Below are 9,270 nucleotides of genomic sequence, written 5' to 3'. Positions count from 1 at the left end.
TTTTGTGCCCTACTTTTCTATGACTCAATGAAACCTCTTTGGCATCTGCTCCTTCCGATAATGGGGTCGACCAGAACTAAATATAATTTTCCAGATGCAGATTAACTAAGGGCTTATAAAGCTGCAAGATAACTTCCTGACTCTTGAACTGAGTTCCTCGATCAATAAGGGCAAGCATATGTAATCATAGACACCCTCTCAACCTGTGTGGTCACTTTCAGGAGCAATGGACTTGGATCCCAAGATCGCTCTACACATCAACACTGTAAAGGATCTTGCATTAACATTGTGCTCTCTCTACCATGGCTGCCATTAACGTTGTTCTCTCTCTATCATGGCAGCCATTATCCTTGTGCTGTCTCTATCATGGCTGCCAATGATGCTGTGCTCTATCATGGCTGCCATTAACATTGTGCTCTCTGTATCATGGCTGCCATTAACCATGTGCTCTCTATCATGGCTGCCATTAATGTTCTTCTCTTTCTATCATGGCTGCCATTAACCTTGTACCCTCTCTATCATGGCTGCCATTACCATTGTGCTCTCTCTATCATGGCTGCCTGTCATTCATCTGACTTGGTTAAATAGCTGGGAGAGAAGTTCAGTGATTGGGCTGTGGGTAAGATTCCTACCACAATGTGTAATAGTGGATGCAGAGTATCAGCGTGGGGTGTGTGTTCTGGGCATGCAGTGCCAGGCAGAGGCCCAAGACAGGGGTAAGCGATAGAACAAGGATGCCCCTTCTGTAATGAAGAACACACTCCCCTTCTGAAGCTCCTGCTCGATCCCAGAAAGGATTTCAGTTAGATCCTGCTAGATCCCACAGATATCTTACCAACGTGGGAGGATAATCAAGACAAGTCCTTGCTTCAATGTAATCTCGATGCACCTTCTGAGGATTACTGATGAGCACAAAACTCCAGGAGAGGGGAGGCACGGGTGTCAAGGTTTTCTTAGGAACACGGTGAGTCACCTATTCTGCAGCAGCAATTAGAGAAAAAAATAGGCATACAGTGGCAGTGTGCAACGCAGGGAGAGACAGGAGAATAAACACACAGGAGATGTCAGTACAGCATCACAGTTTTGACAAGTAACAGGACAAGATGATGGTTCGAGCACAAACAGACTATCTAGGCAGCCTAGGGGTGCACAAGCCCATTTCTGAGTCATTTCTGGCATAGATGGAAATGATCTTTCTGGCTAATAATATGCTTGAGGCAGAGGATCATGCTGGGAATGTGTAAGCAAAGCATGGTGCACTGCTATGGGAGAAGAAAGGAAGGCCTCACATCTGTGAGACCAATCAACAGGTTTGTTAATCTGAGAGACCCATAGAAAGCTGAAGATGCTCCTTTCTTAGAATTAGGACCAAAAGTGGAAGATGATTTCATTCTGCAGACATCTGGCATATATGTATACTAGAGGATGGGGAAAAACGTGTTGAAAAAGCTGTTCAGGCATTGAATCCTTGATGAATTTTAAACATTGCACCACCATTTTTCCCATAGATTTTGTTGGTGACTTCAATTACAAATACAAACATTTGTAGATAAGTTGCAAATTGTTAGGCATGAGGAATCCTACATTTGATGGAAGTGCCAAGGTATTAAAGGCACCAACATGACAGGGGCTCCATTCGGGAGCACGAGACCTTCACACCAGGAACAGGGCCAGCACCATAGTTCTTAGCACAGATAAAAAGTAATAGCAGCTGTTCACCACATGTGTGTTCTTTCAGGGAGGGAGCATTTTATATACAGAGGGAAGGGCAACATGAACATACAGATTGAGACAAACTCACCTGATGACACATTGCTTCAAGGACCTGAATCCTGTCCTGACTTTGGTACTGGGGTCCAGATTCATTCCACCTCCCAAAGAAGTACCAGTAGGTTAATTGGTTGTAGGTGGATGCCAGAAAAAACATAAGGGTATTTGATGGGTTTGAAAGAGAGAAGAAGTAGCAAGGTAAATAAGGAGAGAGGAAGCAGGACTGATGAATTCCCTACCCGTTAGCTTAAATGCCTTACTCTGTACCAATAAAACAGCGACACAGAGGAAACATTCTCCAGGAAGAAACTACAGAATGGGACTCTACATAACATCAGCAATGGTGCTGAATTTGGTTTGTGAGGCATTCATGCTACTCGTGAAAATGAAACGCATTAGAACACAGATACTGGAAATCTAAAGTAAAACAAAATGTTGCAAACACCCAGCAAGTCAAACACCATCTGTGAAGAGAGAAACGGTATTAATATTTCAGGCCAATGCCCCTTTGCTAGAAAGCTTCCCTCTTCAAACTGAAGCATTAACTCTGTTTCTCTCTCCACAGATGCTGTCTGACCAGCTGAGTGTTTCTACCATATTTAGATTTCCAGCAACTGCAGGTGTCTTTGGTGGACCTGTTCTGTACTCTTATCATAATGTGCATATTGATACTGGGCTGTCCAGATCCATCTCAGCTTTGCCCAATATATCATATTTATTGCAATAGACTTGATATCAACGTGTTCAGAACTAATGACAGCATTGTATCATAGCACACTGTTGTCCATACGTCTTGTGGTGACTAAATCATCTCAAAGTTCAACGTTTCAAAGTACATTTATTACCAATGAATGTATAAGTTATACAAGCTTGAGATTTGTTTGCTTACTGGCAGCTACAAAGCAAGAACCCCAAAAGAACCCAATTAAAGAAAAATAAAGACCAACACCTGATGCACAGAGAAAGAAAAAAAAACACCAATCATGCAAACAATAGAAGTGAGTAACGACTTTCTGAAGCAAAATGAGTCTTTAGATCCAAACCCCGGAGCAGCCCGGAGTTGGCCCAAAGCCTCAGATTTAGTTCATCATGGCAACAGGTACAAAGCACAGCAGCAGTGAATATGGTAAGAGAGTGAGAGAAATCATTTCCACCCTCAATCCCGACACACTGTCTGTCCAATCTATCTGGGCTGACGTTTAAATTGTCCAAACAGCTTATTGTACCTCACACTAGGACCCAGGCAATGCTGCAGGGAAACACTCCAGGCCTCGACCACACTGCCCAGTGGGCTCAGGTTCTGTCACCCAGCCCGAAGCCACTCCTGATTTTTCCGAATTGACTCCATGCCCAGAGTAATCCAGTTTCATATCTGGGCCAGTTGTATGGGCATCAGAACTCCTCTGCCTCGACCTCTCCCCTCCGCACCCAAAACGATCCAGCCGTGCACCCTGGCCGGTTGTATGACGATTGAAACTCCTCCACCTTGACCTCTCCCCTCCGCACCCAAAACGATCCAGCCGTGCACCCTGGCTGGTTGTACGGGGATTGAAACTCCTCCACCTCGACCTCTCCCCTCCGCACCCAACACGATCCAGCCGTGCACCCTGGCTGGTTGTACGGGGATTGAAACTCCTCCACCTCGACCTCTCCCCTCCGCACCCAACACGATCCAGCCGTGCACCCTGACCGGTTGTACGGGGATTGAAACTCCTCCACCTCGACCTCTCCCCTCCGCACCCAACACGATCCAGCCGTGCACCCTGGCTGGTTGTACGGGGATTGAAACTCCTCCACCTCGACCTCTCCCCTCCGCACCCAAAACGATCCAGCCGTGCACCCTGACCGGTTGTACGGGGATTGAAACTCCTCCACCTCAACCTCTCCCCTCCGCACCCAAAACGATCCAGCCGTGCACCCTGGCTGGTTGTATGGGGATTGAAACTCCTCCACCTCGACCTCTCCCTCAGCACCCAACACGATCCAGCCGTGCACCCTGGCTGGTTGTACGGGGATTGAAACTCCTCCACCTCGACCTCTCCCCTCCGCACCCAAAACGATCCAGCCGTGCACCCTGACCGGTTGTACGGGGATTGAAACTCCTCCACCTTGACCTCTCCCCTCCGCACCCAACACGATCCAGCCGTGCACCCTGGCCGGTTGTACGGGGATTGAAACTCCTCCACCTCGACCTCTCCCTCAGCACCCAACACGATCCAGCCGTGCACCCTGGCCGGTTGTACGGGGATTGAAACTCCTCCACCTCGACCTCTCCCCTCCGCACCCAAAACGATCCAGCCGTGCACCCTGGCCGGTTGTACGGGGATTGAAACTCCTCCACCTCGACCTCTCCCCTCCGCACCCAAAACGATCCAGCCGTGCACCCTGGCTGGTTGTATGGGGATTGAAACTCCTCCACCTCGACCTCTCCTCTTGACACCCAAAACTATCCAGCCGTGCACCCTGACCGGTTGTACGGGGATTGAAACTCCTCCACCTCGACCTCTCCCTCAGCACCCAACACGATCCAGCCGTGCACCCTGGCCGGTTGTACGGGGATTGAAACTCCTCCACCTCGACCTCTCCCCTCCGCACCCAACACGATCCAGCCGTGCACCCTGGCCGGTTGTACGGGGATTGAAACTCCTCCACCTCGACCTCTCCCCTCCGCACCCAACACGATCCAGCCGTGCACCCTGGCTGGTTGTATGGGGATTGAAACTCCTCCACCTCGATCTCTCCCCTCCGCACCCAACACGATCCAGCCGTGCACCCTGGCCGGTTGTACGGGGATTGAAACTCCTCCACCTCGACCTCTCCCCTCCGCACCCAAAGCGATCCAGCCGTGCACCCTGGCCGGTTGTACGGGGATTGAAACTCCTCCACCTCGACCTCTCCCCTCCGCACCCAAAGCGATCCAGCCGTGCACCCTGGCCGGTTGTACGGGGATTGAAACTCCTCCACCTCGACCTCTCCTCTTGACACCCAAAGCGATCCAGCCTCAACCCGGGCTGGTTGTACGGGGATTGAAACTCCTTTGCCTCAATTTCTCCTCACGGAATCTGCATTGATTCTGCACTGTACCAGCACGGTTCATCCCTCAAATTCCCTTCACCTTTGCTCACCTCTTCACTGTTTGTGGTGATGATTTGCCACAATTTACTTAAGAAAAGGTGTATCTAATTGAATTTGTTGTCTTTTGAACTACCAGTGAGCTGCCACATGCACTCAGAAGCGCCATCTTAACCAGAAGTCCGCTCTGGTGATTGGAAAGTTGTTGTCAAGAAAGGCAAGAATTGCGATTTCACCAAAATAATGCAGAAGTTGCAATTTTACAGCCCATATCAGAATCTCCAAGCATAAAGCAGCAGGCATTGTGTTTCTCTGGGAAACCTGATACTCCATGGTGCAGTCACATTGAGGCAACAGCATTGCCTCTCTCTATATCCTGGAGGATGTCCTGGTAGGAATCCCAGGGTGGTTAATAGTGATTACTGATCTATACCTGAAATAAAAGATGTTCTCAAGAACTACTAGAGGAACAGCTTATTTTCAAGAATGCTGGCTGTTTTCATCTCAAACCACAGGATTCTGTTCAGGTGTGAGGTCTGACCACCAGGCTCTGCTGCTGACCGGTTGCCCTGATATGATTGCTGGGTCTCGAGCTGGAGGCATCGTGTTGTGATCTGTCTGCAGGGACTCAGCTTAACTTTGTTCCATAGATCATTGGCTCTCTGTGGAGCCACACTCCACATCTCTGCCTCATCTTCCTTACACAATGACACGGTGTTGCAATTAGCAGATGTTCCCATGGTGATGTTGGAATAGTATTAGATATTCTCCTAGTTCAGAACCCATACAACCACAAGGTGTTATAGTTAGAGCCCACCAGCCCACAAGCCAGGCTCACAAACCTCCTCCAAGCACATCCGAAGCAACTAACTGCAGATGTTCTTCAAGGATCACTGCCAAAGTGGACAAGACTTAGCTGCAGTGATAAAAGTCTCAGACTCCCGATTCTGTACTGTTGATAACATACCTGTTTAAATGGTCCTAGCAATTTAATTGTGCTCAACCTGCAATTATAATTAAAAATTGTTTCAAATTATCATTGTGTGATCTGACCCTCCTCATAGCGCAATGAAGTAAGTCAGAGAGTTGTTTAACACACACCCATACCCCTTGACCCACAACATCCATGCCAAACTATTTGCCCACCTACATGATTCATCACCAATATCCTGTCCTGGTCCAAAAAACATTGATGCCATGGTCAACAAAGCTTGTTCTATACTTGCACAACCCTCTAAGTGAAGGAATTTCCCCTCAAATTTCCCTTAAATATTTCACCTTTCACCCTAAACCTATGACCCCTAGGTCTAGTCTCACCCAACCTTAGTGGAGAAAGCCTGCGTGCATTCACCCTGTCTGTATGCTTGTAATTTTATATACCTCTGTAAGGTCTCCTGGGCTCCAGGGAATGAAGTCCTCAACTATTCAGTCTCACACTGGTCCTCAAGATGTGAAGCATTAGTATCTCTGTCCTGGAGACCATCTTCCCCAGCTGTACGGTGTTTTGGGCCATTCTGAAGTTGTTGAATAAATCCCTTCTTGATCCAAGTTACTTTGTGTGTGATAGGTACCTACCAGCAATATCCTTCACATTATATTGTATTCTTCACCTTGACCACTGGCTGTGAACGAAAGGTTAAATGCAAAAAGTTTAAGGCAGTCTACATCAAAAATCTGAAAAGGCTGGAAGTTTGTAATAAACACAGAAAATGTTGGCCACGCTCTGTTGGTCAGATAGCATCTGCAGATAGATTTTATGATCACCTGAAGAACAGAGGGAACTTGACTCTCGAGAATACATCGAGAAGGCTATTGTTGAGGTGGGGGAACACACCGTGTTGAGGCCTGGGAGCAGAAAGCAAACCCGTGCTCCGCTCCACACCAATTGAAGTGTCAAGCCAGCTTGAAGCAAAGCACAGAACAGAAGTGTTTTTTCCCATGCCAGCCAAGATCCCCCATCTGCCTCTCTTCTTGCTACTACCATAGGGCTGGAGGTGCAGGAGTCGTGGGTCCCATGCTGCCAGGTTCAGAAGCAGTTGTTACCCCCCCACCTCCTGGACAGGCTTTGCTTGCCTTATGATTCCGCAGCCTGTGGATCACTTTCAGCAGCTCATGCTCTGTGTATTTTTTGTTCACTTTTTTATTATTTGCACGATTTCTCCTCGTTGTGGATACTATTGTGTCTCTTTGGTTTGTGTTTGGCTACAAGAGGATGAAGATCAAGGTTTTTATATGGTATCCACACATAGATAACAAATTTGAACTTAGAAAGGCGAGTCTCCAAACTGAAATGTTAACTCTTTTTCTCTTGAATTAGGTGCTGCCTGATCATGGGGAAGGTTAAATGGTCAGCACAGCATTGTGGGCCGAAGGGCCTGTACTTTCCGGTACTGTTCTATGTTCACATCTCATCATAAGATGCCTGGCTTGTGTTTGTTATTTTCGCTTTTAGAACATGTCTTTCTGAATGAGCTGACCATGGGCAACCTTGACAACCCATGCACACTGTAACCACTGCACTACTCCTTGTCATTTATCCCTGCAATTCACCTCCTCCCTCACTTTCATTCAGGGCCCCTTGAAGCCCTTCCAGGTGACGCAACACTTCACAGGCAAGTCTGCTGGGCTCGTCTACTGGATCCAGTACTTCTGATGTGGCCTCCTGTACATCAGTGAGACCCGCCGTAAATTGGGGGACTGCTTAATTGAGCACCTTCACTCCCTTTGCAACAAGCAGGATTTCCTGGTGGCTGACCATTTTAATTCCAATCCCGTTCTCATCCTGCCATGTCAATCCATGGACTCCTCTAGTGGCACAATGAGGCCACGCCCAGGTTGGAAAAGCACCACCTCATATCCTACCAGGATAGCCTCCATCCTGATGGCAGGAACACCTCCTTACCTAACTTCCAGTAACTTTTCCCCCTTTCCATTCCCTCTTCTTCCATTTCCCCACTCTGGCTCCCCTCTTACCTCTTCTTTTCTCCTCACCTGCCCTCCTCTATCAGATTCATTCTTCTTCTGCCCTTTATCTTTTCCACCTGTCATTTCCCGGCTTCTCATTCCATCCCCCCCCCCCCCCCCCCCCGCACTCACCTCTCTTCACCTTTCACCTTTGAGCTTGAGCACTCTCTTATTCTGACTTTGTTTCCCTTTTCTTTCTAGTCCTGATGAAGAAACTTATACCAACTGACCTACTCAGTTCCTCCAGCATTTTGTATGTGTTACTCTGGATGTCCAGCTTCTGCAAAATCTCTTGTATCTACCTTCATCAATTTGTTTTGTCAATTCCTCAAAGGATTCTGTCAGGCTTGTGGGGCATTAGCTGCCCTTCACAAAACAGTCCTAACTAGTCCTAATCAGTCTATGCTTCTCCAAATGCTTGTTAACTCTTTCTCTACAAATCCTCGCCAATTGTTTGTCCACCACTGATGTAAGACTCATTTGTCTCTAATTCCCAGGGTTATCCTTATTACCTTTCTCGAACAAAGGAATAACATTTGCCATACTCCAATCATCTGCTATTATTCCTGTGACCAGTGAGGGCAAAGATAATCACCAAAGGTGCACGAATCTCTCCCCTCACTTCCTGTAGTAACCTGCAGCTCGCAGGACTTGCCTAATATTTCACAAAATTTCTAGGACATCTTTACCCAGCATATCAGCCTGTTCTGCACAGTCCTCACATTCAACGAGGTCCTTCTCACTGGTGAATACTGAAGCAAAGTATTCAGTAAGGACCTCTCCTACTTCTTCTGACTCCAGGCACTTATTTCCTCTTCTATCCCTGATCAGTTCTATCCTTGCTGTAGTCATCCTCCTGCTCTTCACATATGTGCACATAATGAGGTTTTCCGTAATTTTACTGGCCTTCTCATGCTCCCTTCTACCTCTCCTAAGTCATCCCTTACACTCCTTCCTGACTTCTTTAGCACTCTCAAGATCCTTGCTTCTTAAACCTTAAGTATTCTCCCTTCTTCCTCTAGATGTTTTAATTCTCTTATCAACCACGGTTCCTTCCCCTTTCACCCTTTCCCTGCCTCAATGGAACAAACCCTTATACAAGTGCTCCCTAAACAACCTCCACATTTCTGTTTTCCATTTCCTTTTTCCCAATTTACACTCTCAAATTTCTACATAACAGTATCAACATTTGCCTTTCCCCAATTAAACACTTCCCATATCAACTGCTCCTTTCCCTATCCAGGGCTATGGTTAAAATCAGGAACTGTGGTCACTGTCTCCAAAATACTCACTCACTGAGAGATTCGTTGCCTTTCTGGGTTGATTGCCTAGCACTAAGGCCTCTCCTCCAGTCAGCTTATCCACATACTTGTATCAGGAATCCTTCCTGGACTCCACTAACAAATCCTGCCCCAAGTAGGTTGTTTACTACTTCTAGACCAGTCCCCCACAATCAGAATCAGG

This window comes from Hypanus sabinus, chromosome 6, assembly GCF_030144855.1.
Source record: "Hypanus sabinus isolate sHypSab1 chromosome 6, sHypSab1.hap1, whole genome shotgun sequence".
NCBI lineage: Eukaryota > Metazoa > Chordata > Chondrichthyes > Myliobatiformes > Dasyatidae > Hypanus > Hypanus sabinus.
This window is presented reverse-complemented; position numbering follows the sequence as displayed.